General features: G+C 39.2%; 1 protein-coding gene across 2 annotated transcripts in view; it reads left to right on the forward strand.

Annotated features, from left to right (window-relative positions):
- The window catches only part of LOC127427978 (protein kinase C delta type-like), a 42,768-nt gene that overhangs the window by 4,233 nt on the left and 23,257 nt on the right, over nucleotides 1-15,278 (forward strand). The window contains exon 2 of one of the 2 annotated variants that reach the window (XM_051675993.1): nucleotides 13,480-13,521. The exons of the other annotated variant lie outside the window; for it this stretch is intronic. The gene's annotated coding sequence lies outside the window, so the exon portion shown is untranslated. The remainder of the gene's footprint in view (nucleotides 1-13,479; nucleotides 13,522-15,278) is intronic. 2 annotated transcript variants of the gene reach the window in all.

Consider the following 15,278-nt stretch of genomic DNA (forward strand, 5'->3'; position numbering starts at 1 on the left):
ATGTTTACATTTAATGCTTAACCCTTCTGTGCAGTTGGCAAACAAGTAATACTGTAGCACTTAGCGGGTCAAATTACTAATTTTATATGTTCTAAATTTACATTAGAACATGTTTAGGTACAGTTGAATTGTTGACCAGTCAAACTGACCCGTAACAAATATTTGTTACTATTTTTATAGCATCATGTATAAATGTCATGAAGTTTCAGACCAAAAAACTTAAAGTTAAGTTGATGTAAATCGGTGTTAAAAGATTTAACGTGTCAGTTTGAGCTGGATTCAAGGGTTAAAATTGGGGATGCAACGATATAGAATTATTGTCTGGAATCAAACTGGAATCGGGCATCAATTATAACATAAAGTAGAAAATATTCAATATTATAATACAGCAGACATTATAATATACAGTAGATTTTACTGTTTTGTGGATTGTTACTTTTGTAACTTGGCACAGAAGAGAGTATACAGTTTAAATTGGAAATGGAAAGCCCTAATATTATTTGCTTCCAATATCGGCAAGTTCAGTCAATTATTTAAAAAAAAAAAATCACAGATGCCAATATGGTCACCAATATACTGTATATTGTTCATCCTGAGTCCCGACTTAAAGGAATAGTCTCATCATTTACTCACCTATGCTGTCTAAATTTGAATGACTTTCTTTTATCTGCGGAACACAAACATAGATTTTTTGATGAAAATATGAGGTGTTTTTTCCATACAATGCAAGACAATGGGGTCCAACACTTCCAAGCTCCAAAAAGCATATAAAGGCAGCATGAAGATAATCCACACAATCTGAGTGGTTTATTTTGAGTGGATGTCTTCTGAAGTGATACAGTCGGGTATAAACACCTCATATCTCCATCAAAAAAACGTAATTTGTGTTCCGCAGAAGAAATAAAGTAATGTAAGTTTGAGACGGCATATGGGTAAATGATCAGAGGATTTGCTATCGTTTGGGCTGAAATGTTCCTTTAAAATGGTTGCAAACTCTTGCTCTCATAAGGTTCTTCTTGATTGCTTATGGTACATTTCACCATTTTCTCACTGACCACAATCTTGGTATAATTTTTTAATCTTGCCCTTTCACGCACTAGTACACAAGCATTGTATTACACCATTTTATTTTTCTTTCTTCCTCTTTCACACATGCACTAGCTGTTCTATTCTCCACATTAATCAGGGACTCTGTAGTTTAAATCGTTTTTAGTGTTTGTGTTTCCTAGTGTAATGAATGCTTGTCTGTCATCACTTTTTCACTGTACGTTCACAACCTGTACAGTGGACCAAATCAACACACTGTGTTTTATCCGGAAGGCACATGTTAGTAAAGGTCTTTATCAACAACATGTTCCTCATCTGAATTATTTATCTGTTGAACAGCAGGGGAGTAAAAGTGAGTGATGATGGTGCATCTTCACCCCCTCTGTCAACATCTGTGTTTTCTTTGTAACACACACCACTCTTTTACAAGCTTACAGCATTAGGAAAGTTCAAACCAATCACCAAACTTTGTTTTTCCCCCCAGTCATAGTGCATTCGGCAAACACATATACAACGCACTAACACTGTGGTATTGTCTGCAGTTTGTACTTTTTTGCATGTCATTACTTAGTTTTTCTTGTTGCATTGCTTTTAAACATACATTAACAAAAGCTCTGATTTGAGTCTTGATGCGAACACAAACACACATTTGACAGCAAACTGCCAGTCACACAGTAAGCCCTGTTTCAAAGAGGATTTGGCTTTTCCACTCTAACCTAGACTGACACTTTGTGTTTATGTGTGTGTGTTATTGAGAGAGAGAGAGGCAGGCATAGGGTCTCTTGTTTCTTAGCCAGAGGGAACAGAGGGGGTGAGTAATCAATTCTACACTAAAACGAATGTCACATGGCACTCGACACTCAGCTGACCTTGAAGTCGCTGATCTCTCGCTTTCACTCTTTCACTCTCATGCACACAAACACTTCCTTAATGTGCATTATTTTAACCCAATAACCCTGTGACATTAGTGTAAATAAGATCTGCTTTTTCTTATTGTGTAATAATCTAACCCTTACACAATGAGATTCTTGTTCTCATATCCTCTGATTGGTGACTAATTAAACTCACTCGCAGCATGGCATTTATTTTGAATTTCAGATCTCGGCGGCAAAAACGAGAAATGAAAATATTTATTTGTATTTGTAAAAGAGATCAGGACAGTCGGTCTGTCATGATCATGAAGGAAAATAACAGTACAAAAGTGTAATTCATGTTTTTGAGAGGCATGATGCAAAGATCTTGACTTTGTAAATTCAGTATGAAATTAACGCTAGTTACGTAGGTAACTGTGGTTCTGTGAACTCCGGATGACCGCCAGAGGCTGTGCTAAAGCACAAGTGGATTATAGCAGTGCCAGCTAGATAGGTCGAGAGCATATACCAACAAAGTCACGTAGTGACGTAGGCTGAGCTTCAAGGATAATAACCACATTAGCTCAGCGTTCAGACTTGGTACATCTTTCTCACGCATTCCGAGTGACAAATAACTCTTGTGGTCATCCGGAATTCACAGAACCACAGTTACCTACGTAACTAGCATTCTGTTTCATTCCTCCTGCGTAAGCACTAGTGGATGACTCCCACCAACATAGTCATGAGGAATGCCACTTACCTGAAAAACAGTCAAGGCTGCCCCAGAAGAACCGCTGATCTCACAGCATGAGGGGTAGCAACATTGACCTTGTAGAAGCAAGCAAAGGTACATGGAGAAGCCCAGGTAGCAGCTGTACAGATATCCGCCATGGAGAATCCTCTAAAGGCAGCCCAAGATGAAGACACAGCCCTAGTAGAATGATAAGAGATACTTTTGACTTTCTTGTATGCCAGAGTGATCACCTACACAATCCAATGTGACAATCTGTGCTTTGATACAGCGGCACCTTTCCGGACACCACCATAGCAAGCAAATAGCTGATCTGTTTGTCTAAGACGAACGGTAGCATCCACATAACACCTCAAGGCTCACAGAGGACACAAGAGGTGATCCCTCGACTCATCTGATTGGGACGAATCATCATGTAACTCACTGACTCGCTTAGTGGAAGTGATGGCCAACAGAAAAGCAGTTTTGAAAGATACCCACTTATGGTCAGCAGTCTGCAAAGGCTCGAATGGCAGCAAACAGAGAAAATCAAGCACAAGTGATAAATCCCACACAGGAATATGGGGGTTGCGGGCTGGCCTTAAACGTCTCGCACCCTTTAAAAAAACTACAAACAAGATTATGAGAACCAAGAGAAGAACCATTAACTGGTACATAATACACAGAAATGGCCACAACGTATACTTTTAATGTGGAAGCTTCCTTGCCTGCATCCAAAAGATGTTGCAAAAAACTCAAAACACTTGAAACTTCACAGTGTGTAGGATCCAATCTACGATCCCTGCACCATGAAGAGAAAAATTCCAACGCTTAGTGTAGAGCTGGATGCAGCCCTAGCACTAACAATAGTATGAAGAACAGCAGGTTCGCAATCAGTTAGAATAGGGTTGGACCCAGAGGCCAAACCCAAAGCTGCAGACGGGCTGGATCCGGGTGCCAAACACCACCATCCATCTCCAATAGCAGATCCTTCTGGAGTGGAAGCTGCTGCGGTCTGCCCACCAATAGTCTCAGAAGTATGGAAAACCAAGGCCTGGCTGGCCATTGGGGTGCTACAAGGAGCACCCTGTGGTTGCACAGGGAGATCCTGTGTAATGTCTCCCACAACAGCAGAATAGGAGGAAATGCATAAAGTAGACAGTTCGGCCACCCGCGAGACAGTGCATCCTGCCCCAACGGGCTGGATGTCTCTGCCCTTGCAAACCACAAGCGACAGTGAGTGGTCGCCTCTGATGCAAAAAGATCCACTTCTGCTTCGCTGAACTGATGCCATATGCTCTGCACCACATCTGGGTGAAGCCTCCATTCCCCTGATGTAGAAGATCCCTTGAAAGAGCATCTGCTACCTGATTTCTCGACCCCGGGAGGTGAACCGCCCTCAGTGATGCTAGTCGGGGAAGAGACCGGGTGAGAATCTTGTGAGTGAGATGCAGGGACTTGTGCGACTTCTTGCCATCTTGATGGTTCAGATGGAACACCGTTGAGGTGTTGTCGGACCGAATAAGCACATGTCAGCCTGCCAGAACCGGCAAAAAATATTGCAGGACTAGGAAGACGACATGTAACTCTAGGATCTCCAGATCAACAGCCACAAATTCCCCTGTGATTCCACATTGCACCCCAGTCCATGAGTGAAGCATTGGTCATGGTCACTTCCTGATGAGAAGGAATGACCCCTAGGGGTGCACCTGTCATTACAAAATTCCAGCGATTCCATTGTATCAATGCATGAACACAACGGTGGGAAACAACAATCAATGATAATGTCTGGTGGGGTTCAACTGCAAACTGTTGTTCCACTGCTGGAGAGGCCTGAGGTGGAGCAAGCCCATTGCACAAGAGTCCAGAGTCATTCCAATGAAAGTAATCAATTGCACCGAAATCAGGCAACTCTTTGTCTTGTTTACAGCGAGACCTAGTTTCTGCAAATGCTCCAAAAGCAGTCTGGTATCATGGACAGCTTGATGCCTTGTGGGGGCACAAAGTAGCCAGTCATCCAAATAAAGCAGGATCTGCATTCCTCTGGACCATAGAGGATACAGAGCTGCACTCATGCATCTCGTAAAAACACGAGGGCCCAGAGACAGACCGAATGGTAGGACCTTGAATTGGTAGGCTTGGTTTTTGAAACTGAATCGAAGAATCTTCCTGTGCTGAGGTGCAATCGGAACATGAAAGTATGCGTCCTTCAAGTCGATGCTCGTAAACCAATCCTCCCTCATGACAGACCTAAGAACGCTGGCTGTGCATAACATTCGAAAAGACAGAGTTTTCAGGAACAAGTTTAGATGCCATAAATCGAGAATTGGACGAAAACCACCGTATTTTTTTCAAGACTAGAAAAAAGTTGAATAAAAACACTCCCTTTGAATGAGGGGGTGAACCTTTTCTATGGCTCCCTTCTCCAACAGAGAACAAATTTCCTGGAGAGAGAGCCACTGAACGAACTGCATCCCTGACCACTGTAGGGACAATCCTTGAGAACTTGGGGGGCTAGCATTGAAACTGTAGAGCATACCCCCTGCTCAGGGTAGTCAAAACCCAGAGATCTACTGTTGTGCTCCTCCAGTACTGTAGGTGTTGCATTGAAAAATGATCGACCACCAGCCCAGCACTTCAGGCTTTATGGGTGCGAATTTTAGTGGCAGTGGGGGGGGGCTCTACCGTGGTTCCCCTGGCAACTGCCGATGAGGCAGTTGAAAATCTTGAGCATTGTCAGCAGCACGGGGCCTCTGTGGGCCCTGAGGATGTGGAGTAGGATGTTGGCGGAAGCATTGTTCTGGGGTTGTATAGCGATGGCAAGCTTGAGCTGTCGGCACCTTAAATGCAGGATTGCGCTGCACCTGTGTCAACTGGTGAGTGGCCATTTTCACCCTCTTTTCCAGCAATTCTGGAATGTTAGGCCCAAAGAGGTGTCCAGGAATGATTGGGAGGTCCCGCAGAGTTTTCCTACAATCCTCAGGCAGTTTCGCCTGAGCAAGCCACACTTGGCAGCAAGAACTGAGAAACTGAGGGGTCAACGTTTTCTGACTCCAACGTACTGGTGGTAGTGAGGAGTAATTGACAGATTGTAGCCTCAGTGCGGGTTATATAGGCAGCAGATTCGTACGCCTTTTTCAGCAGTGAGTCTGTGCGACCACAATGGGCACTGAGGCATCGCACATTGCCCTGTGGGGCCTCGTCAGGTGACACCACTAGGGCCGCGACAGGCTGCTCTATTTATGGAGCTCGTCCCACCCCGATGGAATCTGCTTCAGCCATAGACACTAGTGTACGAGCGATCCTTGATCGCTGTTTTGTTGCACTAGACACAGTGAGGGCGTTTTAAAATTCTGACACAAAATCTTTGCAAGTTGGCATAGCAAAGGAAGTCGCAGCTGAGAACCATCTAAAAAAAGACATTGGACTGGGCTGGTTGAGCAGGTGACCTGTCCAGCCCTAGATAAGCAACCGCCATCTGGAGCACAGACACAGTGTCATCCACAAAGGATGGAGCCTGTCCTGATGACTGTACTGAATCCTCACTAGAACCTTCTGCAGCTGAAAGACCAGAATAAACATTCTAGGGGGAAGGTTGCACATCAACATCCACAGCATCCATATGATCGTGGGAAAAAAGAGTCAGAAGCACTTGTAGAGAGCACGTCCAAGTCAGAATGACGTGAAAGAAAAGGGGAGTTAAGAGGTTCTTCCCCAATTCCTTTACTTGTACTATCCTTTACTTGAAGTGAATTCTCCTCCATACAATCGCCCCATGAATTTGCCTTTTTCTTAGATGGGGGGGGGGCACAGACGCACAACGCTTCCGAGTCCATGTGGTGGGGGGGGTAACTCCGATTCCCCTGATTTTTCACCGTCGAATTAGGGTCTAATTCAGCGAGATGGAGCCGCCTCTCCGACATAGGCAAAAGACTACATTGTAAGCACAGGTCCGTGATAGCTTCTCTCAAATGCTGAATTCCCAAACAGGATGGACAGACATCATGTTCGTCATCAGGGAGAAGAGTATTAGGACACAACTTACATGTCAGTGGCAATAGAACCATGAGCCATGATCACTTTGGTAACAAAACACCCCTGGATAGAACCGTAATGCTAAGACGAGCAGAGCAGTAAATAGCCCAGGAGAGATACCGTGATGATGAACAAAAAGGAATACAATTCCTCCAGATAGAACCGAAAGGCAGTTCAGCAAAGAACGCTCGTGAACTAAGTTAGTGGGGGACCACCAACCTATCAGCACAGTAAACACTAGCCACCAGACAGCACTGAGAAGCACGAAGTGTTACCGACAGATCGTGAAAATATATCCAATGAAATATAAAAACTCACTATATGCCAACAAAATAATCCAAAAGGTTTAGGAGCGTGCTGTCACAGCTTGCGAGGATGATACTTCACTGCTCTTGTAAGCTGTACTTGACAGCACGGAATCACATGAAGAATAATGACCTAACTCTATCAGGCGAGAAAGCAAAAGACGCTGAACACTGAGCTAATTTGGCTATTATCCTCGAAGCTCAGCCTACTTCACTACATGACTTTGTTGGTATATGCTCTCGACCTATCTAGCTGGTGCTGCGATAATCCACTAGTGCTTAAACAGGAAGAATGAAACAAAACCCTGTTACTTCCTTAATACATGTTCCTGGTCTTATTATAAATGATTTATTGGTGCACTTTATTCCAAAGAAAAGGAAAATGTTTGTCTTCGTAATCTTTTCGCAAAACATAATCATTTGCTCCTCCTCTGAAATGTCTTTACTTTTCAGCTGACGTCACCAATCCCTCTTTATTTTTCAGCTCTTCTCTTCCAACCACTTGTCATATAGAGAACATTTTTCACATTCCAATCAATACCCGATTGACAAGATCATGTCCCACCGAAATTTTTTTTGTCATTGTTGAGTATTCTTTTATTCTGAAATATATTACATTATGGAAGTACAGTTGAAATGCGAACATGTTGAAATGCTGGACTTCTGCATACTGAATTGCTAAACTGTAATTATGAGGACTGCTATGCACAGAGGGTTTTGGGCAGTTTGAGGATTATTGTGCTTCACATTAATAAAGTACAACAGCGGCATAGTGTCTTATACTCTGCTAATGAACTCTGATCAATATATGTGTGTGTAATTGGATTTATAGGATGACTGTGCATAAAAATATGAATCAATAAATGAATCAACCATTTTTTAATTTAAATTACGTATCAAAGCGAGAATTACAACTTGTCGGCTCATTGTTCATTGTGCAGAAATTAACGCTAACAATAAAATCAAAGTAATTTAACAATTTAAATATGCAATTGTCATTTATCATAATATTTTGAGAATGAAGTAAAAATAACGAGAAGAAAGACCAAGCCTTATGAGATTAAAGTCTTAATATTTTGAGAATAAATCAAAAGGAAAATAACATCAAAGTGGTGTGGTGGACAACAGCAAAGACTTTACATACTGTGTCTGGGACTTTACATACAACACAACTAACCAGGGAGATAATTTGGCTATGCAACCAAGCTGAATTTGTGAGAAGTTTTTGCGAGCTCTCTGTTCATGAATGAGGTGTGCATTAGTATAGGAGTTTTCAACATGTGGGCACCTGTCAAGAGAGGCGCGAGATATAGGCTTACACTCGAGTTAAGGGAAAAATAACTGCTGTGAATTATATAAGTCCATATCAAGATATTGTATGGTAACATCCCCTCAGTTACAGTATTGTTTAGACAGAAAAACCCAGTGCCGATCGGGACTGCTTGAATCTGTCTGGTTCTTTCTCCTGAATACATTACATTTCCTACATAACCGCTGCAGTGTCCAGATACTAATAACTCTGTGCTGATGTGCCAAAAGACCAAGGATTTCTTTATTGCATAAATCCTATCCTAAAGTATGATTTAACTACGTCCTTAACATCCATCTCAGGCATTAAAGAAGCTGCTGGCTCAGCGTCCGTTCTATCATTGCGATGATGCTCTGTTTAGCCTAATATTGAGATTTTTTTTCTTTAAATATTTCTTTATTCACCCATTATACTATTTTATTCTCACAATGCTACCACTTTATTCCAATAATTTAAACTTTATTCTCATATTAAATTAATCTCATAATGCTACAGCTTTATTCTCATAATTTTACCTTAATTTGCAAAATATTACTACTTTAATCTCAAAATCTTAATTTTTTATCTTATTTAACGTGGCAATAAAACACCATCGTAGGATCGCCGAGTAAAGTTAAAAATAACTTCTCTCTTTTATTTTATATAATTTTATAAACTCATCTCGAAACACCTGCGTTTGGTTTCATGACTGTTACACCATTAAACATGACTCCAGGTTGTTTTTAGCAAAGGAAAGTTTCATCTTTTGCTCTGGTCTGCAGACTTAAATACAATAATTAGACAAGTTCAATGCCATCTGATTTTAAACTAATTAAAAATCAAGGCATTCCAAAGAGGCTATTTAAACGCAGCAGTTTAACTTCACGCACATGACATGGAAATGTAAATCAGTTTTTGGATAATTTTTGTTTGACTTTAAAGTGAGATTTTATCATTTAAGACCTATGTATTGTGCTATATAGGCTCATAGCTCACTGTGCTGATATTCTGAGTTGCATTTGAGGAATTTCTATTACAGTAATCATTCTTTATTTCCACATACCGAATCCAGACGAAAACCCAAATAACCGTTAGTTTAACCGAATGGTAAAAAAGGTAACCTTGCACATTCCTACTACAAATTATCAATGGATAATGATAAATCCAGATATTTGGTCAGCTCTCGTTTAACTTAAACAGTTAGCAACTGTTAGCTCGTTAACGTGGCTACCTGGCTACTGGTATAAGAATCGTACGTCATACAAATCTTATCCTTGTTAAAGTTTTGTTGTATTGAAGGTATTGTTACTGACATACCATTTTCATTCTGATCGACTAACGCTAAATAAAGTCTGGTTGGTTCGCCGTTCAGTGAACTTGCTGCTAATTTGATATCGGATGGTAATTCTTAAACACGCTAACTGATTTTACCTAGGAAGAGTCCATCTGAGGGAGCGAGAAGGGATGCTCCGAACAAGTTGACTGGCGCATGCATTAAAATCTACTTGGTGTATGGACTGTGAACAAATGAAGATTAGAAATGAGACTTATAGATTACTGTATATATTTAGAAATAAAGCTTGCATAATATAACCTCTGTACCTCTGATACAGAAAAGCTGCACCCCTGTGAGAGAAAATAAAAAGCACCCACTCGAGGCGTTCGTAACGTGTCTGATGAACTTGAGTACGAACAGCGATAAAAGTCAAGTTGCGAACTGTCAGTTAGTGCAAGTTGGGCTCACTGATCGGAATTCATTTACATTTGAAGCCAAAATTGCAGCCTGCTTGTTGCTTTTGTACCCTGATGTAACGAACATTACACCTTACTTTTTTCATCACAAAAAAAAGAACATTAACTAAAGATCCAGGGCTTCAGCGCTATCAGCCAGGGTTTAGCTAAGTTAAGATGGAAACAGTCTTTTTTTGCCATGGTCCTTTATTTTTTACTTGTATAATCTCTCACACACGTCTCATTCAGGAGGACCATGATCCTCATTAAACAGTTCTTTTCACTGAGCAACATGTTGTCTTAGCCTGGTAATCCAAACCTCCATCTTTCTCACACACAGGGTTGGGAAGGTTACTTTTGAAATGTATTCCACTACAGATTACAGAATACATGCTGTAAAATGTCATTTGTAACGTATTCTGTTAGATTACTCAAGATCAGTAACATATTCTAAATACTTTGGATTACTTCTTCAGCACTGGTAGATTTTTTCACTTGTTTTGACTGTAAAAACTCTGCCAGTACAGTAAGACAAAATACACATGTTAAAAATACATTCTCTGAAAAACCTAAATATCTTATGCAGTGTTGTTTGTAAACAAGATAAATAAAATTGATCTTGTTTTAAGGATTTTTAGATATTTTTACTGGAAAACGATACAAAAATTATTATCAAGAATTTTGCCGTAATATCAAAGGTCTTACTAGAAAAAAAAATAATAATTATGATCCAACGTGAATTTTCTTGATAAAAAATATGATTGTGCCTGGTAACGTGCATGTAAAATGGCTAGAAATAGCATTTTAGCTTAGCGTAAAGATGACAATTTACACAAGGTTTATTTCTATTTCTTCTGCTCCAAACGTACTTCAAACGTACTTCTCTGTCTGCTCGTATGAATGTAACACATCATAAGAAAATGTTTCACCGCTGTTCAAATGCACTTTGGATCACATAATTTATATGTATAAATGTTTTCCATCTGAAAGGACTAAATATTAAATGAAACAAATGACAATAAAATGCAAAGTAATCTCCTCAGTAATCAAAATACTTTTAGAATGTAACTGTATTCTAATTACCAATTATTTAAATTGTAACTGTAGTGGAATACAGTTACTTATTTTATACTTTAAATACGTAATCCCGTTACATGTATTCCGTTACTCCCCAACCCTGCTCACACACATCACACATCACACATTTTTTTTCTTTCTGGAAAGGGTTAGGTCAGATGCCACAATCTTCAAGTCTGGTCTCAGGACAAGAGAAAAGCATACATTTCTGTTCTTATGTAATGAGGACACTCTATGAAACCATTAAACTGTGTCAAGGACAAAATTCAGTTCTCTGAACACACTCTGTTTAATCTATTTTACACTCAGACAATCTGAACATGTAAAATATGTGCTTGATTTTAGCCCAGTGTTCATAGAGAGCAGTTTGTGGACTTTTGAGTGTGTTTGATTTTGTGCATGTGTGGAGCGAGTCTCTTTCACTGGGACAGCACAACACACCATAATTCTTACCAATTACTTCTACACAAACACACACACATGCAGAGATCCCCAGAACAGACAGCCAGTGTAAGATGTGGCTAATAACACAGGAAGAAGAGTATGTTTGTCTGTATGCGTTTAAATACGTATTAAACAGAAAAACCCACGACAAGTCAAGCCAAAAACAATAGAGGTGCAGCCTTCATAATGAATGTTTTTTTAGTGGTGCTGTTTGCTAAGACAGTCATCATTATTAGTATTGTTCATACTTTTTATAGTACAATTGCGCACAATTCATTTAAATAAACCACTAACCTTAAGATTTTAACTTCACTGCGTAAGGCACCATTTCAGCTATGGACATGAATGATACCTTAAATCGTGGGGCTTGTTGAGAAGAGGTTTTTACTTTTCTAAGCATTTAGTTTTACGTTTTTCACTTAGCACATGATAAAATAGTGAAAAAATCCAATAGACTTACATTGAAGGAGAGTCCGGAGTCTTTACAGGGTTTATTTGCCATATAATGAAAGTGAATTGTCACTCAGATCTGTCAAGCTAGAAAAAGGACAGAAAAAAAAACACAAACCCACAGTAAAAGTAATCGATACGAGTTATGTGCTGTATTCCAAGATTTCTGAAGTGGTATGATCACTTTGTGTGATGAACAAAACAAAACTTAAGTCGTTATTCACACTAAAATCAAATCAATTAATTGATAAAGTGCTGAAGTCTAATATGGTGGCTACTTCGATAACATCAAAACACACTGGTTCTCATAGCGTGTTGTGACCAAACATCATGACGTTATGTTCCAAGAACAAATGGTATTTGATAAATCACCATATTTGATTTTAGCGCTGTATTAATGATTTCATTAAAGCTATATTGTGTAATTTCTTCAACCTTAAAATAATTTCTCCTATCCCAGCTTAATATGCAGAGACAGTTATAACTAAGCCATTTCTACGGTTAATTTTCTCAAACTGTAAACTCTCTGTTGCACTATAAAAATTCCTCTGTTTGTTTTGAGCAGCCTGTCCAGCCCTACAAAACATCATTTATTCAACCAGTAGTGTGAGTTCGGGGTGGGACTATCTGTTTGCTCAAATAACAGCAAAAGAGGAGCGTATTCAGACAGCTGTTTGAAAACAATGTTTATTTTTGCAATTCCGTTGGGTGGAGTTAGTGACACAAAAATTACACACTTCAGCTTTAAGTCATTATTCACTCTCAAATTGATATTGATAAAGCATCAAGACATTATGTTGCAAGAACCACAAGAAGTAGCTGCCATATTTAATATCAGCACCTTATTAATTATTTGATTAAAGGGATAGTTCACCCAAAAATGAAAATTCTCTCATCATTTACACACCCTCATGCCATCCCAGATGTGTATGACTTTCTTTTTTTCTGCAGAACACTATTGAAGATTTTTAGAAGAATATTTTAGGTCTGTAAGTCCATAACTCCTGAACTCTGAAGGTCCAAATATCACATAACGGTAGTATGAAAGTAATCCATACGAGGTCAGTGGTTTAATCAATGCTTTCTGAAGCAAACCAGTTGGTTTTGGGTGTAACAGACCAAAATGTAATTCCTATTTCACTATAAATCTTGACAGAATTCTCCTTGGAGATCATGATTTCAAGCTCGATTACACTTCCTTTAGCACCATCTAGCTCTGTGCATGCGTCAAGCACTAGGAAGTGTAATTGAGCTTGAAATCATAATCGTACCTAGAGACTGCAATGGCAAGATGTACACTGAAAAATTAGTTATAATTTGGTTTGTTCTCACCCAAAACTGATTGAATCACTACACTTCACTTCAGAAGACATTGAATAAACTACTGGAGTCATATGAATTACTTTTATTATGCCTTTATGTGATATTTGGACCTTCAGAGTTCTGGTCACCATTCACTTGCATTGTGAGGATCCACAGAACTGAGATATTCTTCTAAAAATCTTAATTTGTATTCTACAGAAGAAAAAAAGTCCTACACATAACATCTGGGATGGCATGAGGGTGAGTAAATTATAAGATAATTTTCATTTTTGGGTGAACTATGCCTTTAATAAATTAGTTAAGTCTTAACCGCATGTTTGTGACTTATAACATGAAGTTATTTTGAGTAATGTTAGCTGCTAATTTTAACCTTTATTCTAATGTGTTTTTAAAGATTAAGTATTGCCTTTCAGGAAGGATCTGTTTCAACTGAGAAGTTCCTCATCCATAAACTAGAATCTCTAGCCTCAGAGACACATTGCTTCATTTGTTTAGCGTAGCATTCTGGCGGTTGCCAGTTTTTGCATCTTCAGCAGCAAAGAAGAGCTTAAGTAGTAACATGAACACATTATCACATTTTGACACACAAAAATACCAAAGGGATGTGTGTTAATTAAGCAGTAACCCATATGAGTATGAAGGAGGTGACCTCTCTTGACAGATTAATGGACCACTGAAAGAAACCAAGCTACCGAAAAGAGACACACACACACACACACACACACACACACACACACACACACACATACGTGCGCGTCTGTCTGTTGAGATGGGCAGACACATTAATTTGACATTAATGTTGTTGATGAAACTTTGCGGTAATGTGTTTTCTGTACACTTGTGGACAAGGTAAAGGTGTAGGTGTCCATTAGTATGACTGTCAGTTAGGTGTATGAATAGTTCTCAGTGAAAGAGTCAGAATTTTTAGCAAGCATGTTTAACTTCCCTTATGCTATAGACATCCCCTGCTCAATGCTTTCTTTCTTCCCTCACCCATCCCTCCCTTTTTCCTTCTTCCTCATTTTGTCTCCATCCCCTCCCTTGCTGCATGGGCTCATTTTTTCCACTCTCTCAAGGGAAACTTTTTTTTCCGTAGTGATATGAGTGTAAGAGGTTTATGTTTGACAGAGCAAGTGTTTTATTAGCTGATATTAAATGCATTTTTTGGTTGTTGTAATATGTGTGTGTGGTCTCAGATTATCCTTGATCCTTGTGGTTTTCTCTGTATCATTCTCTCTATCATAGATTTTACATGTTTCAGTGTACTGTATAGCACATCATGAGCACAATCATTATGTAGAACAGAGAAAATTAAAGATACATATTTCTGTCCCTTATCATTTGAGAAGATGTGTGGTTCCAACTACCTCAATTTATCTTTTTATGATATAATTAATTGAAAAATGGACCCTTTCACAGGCATAGGGGTGTAACGATCCATTGATCTGAATCGATGCATCGATCCAATAAACAACGATCCAATGTTATCGATACAATGTGTAAATATCGATATATAATTTTTTTTAAGATGCACCTTTAGTTTAATACTCTTATGTCAGCCACGTCCATACGCATTTCTGTCAGGCGATGAAGCAACCTTATTACATTCATTTCACTTTATGAGTAAAAATAAACCATGACCTCTAGAGAGTTTAACACAGATCTCATAATTTTTTGTTTAATAAAACAGCTACAACAGTGATTATAAAGGTCATAATCTGATGTTCCACTATATTTTCAGAGTTTGGACATTAACTTTCTTAACACCTGCTGGTGGACTCTCCAAACTGCAAATAAAGGAACTGAATTTTAGACTTTGTGTTGAAAATAGACGTGCTACTGAAATGTCTTAGAGCTATTACCAATTTCTCAGGAAAATAGCTAATTGCGCTTTGCGCCACTTCTTTAACATACAATGCACCCACAGTTTGCGCACATACACCCACAGATAGCACAAATACTCCCACCCTTTGCACTTTGCGCTCTCACGAAAATTG

Source organism: Myxocyprinus asiaticus, chromosome 37 (assembly GCF_019703515.2).
Source record: "Myxocyprinus asiaticus isolate MX2 ecotype Aquarium Trade chromosome 37, UBuf_Myxa_2, whole genome shotgun sequence".
Classification (NCBI taxonomy): Eukaryota; Metazoa; Chordata; class Actinopteri; order Cypriniformes; family Catostomidae; genus Myxocyprinus; species Myxocyprinus asiaticus.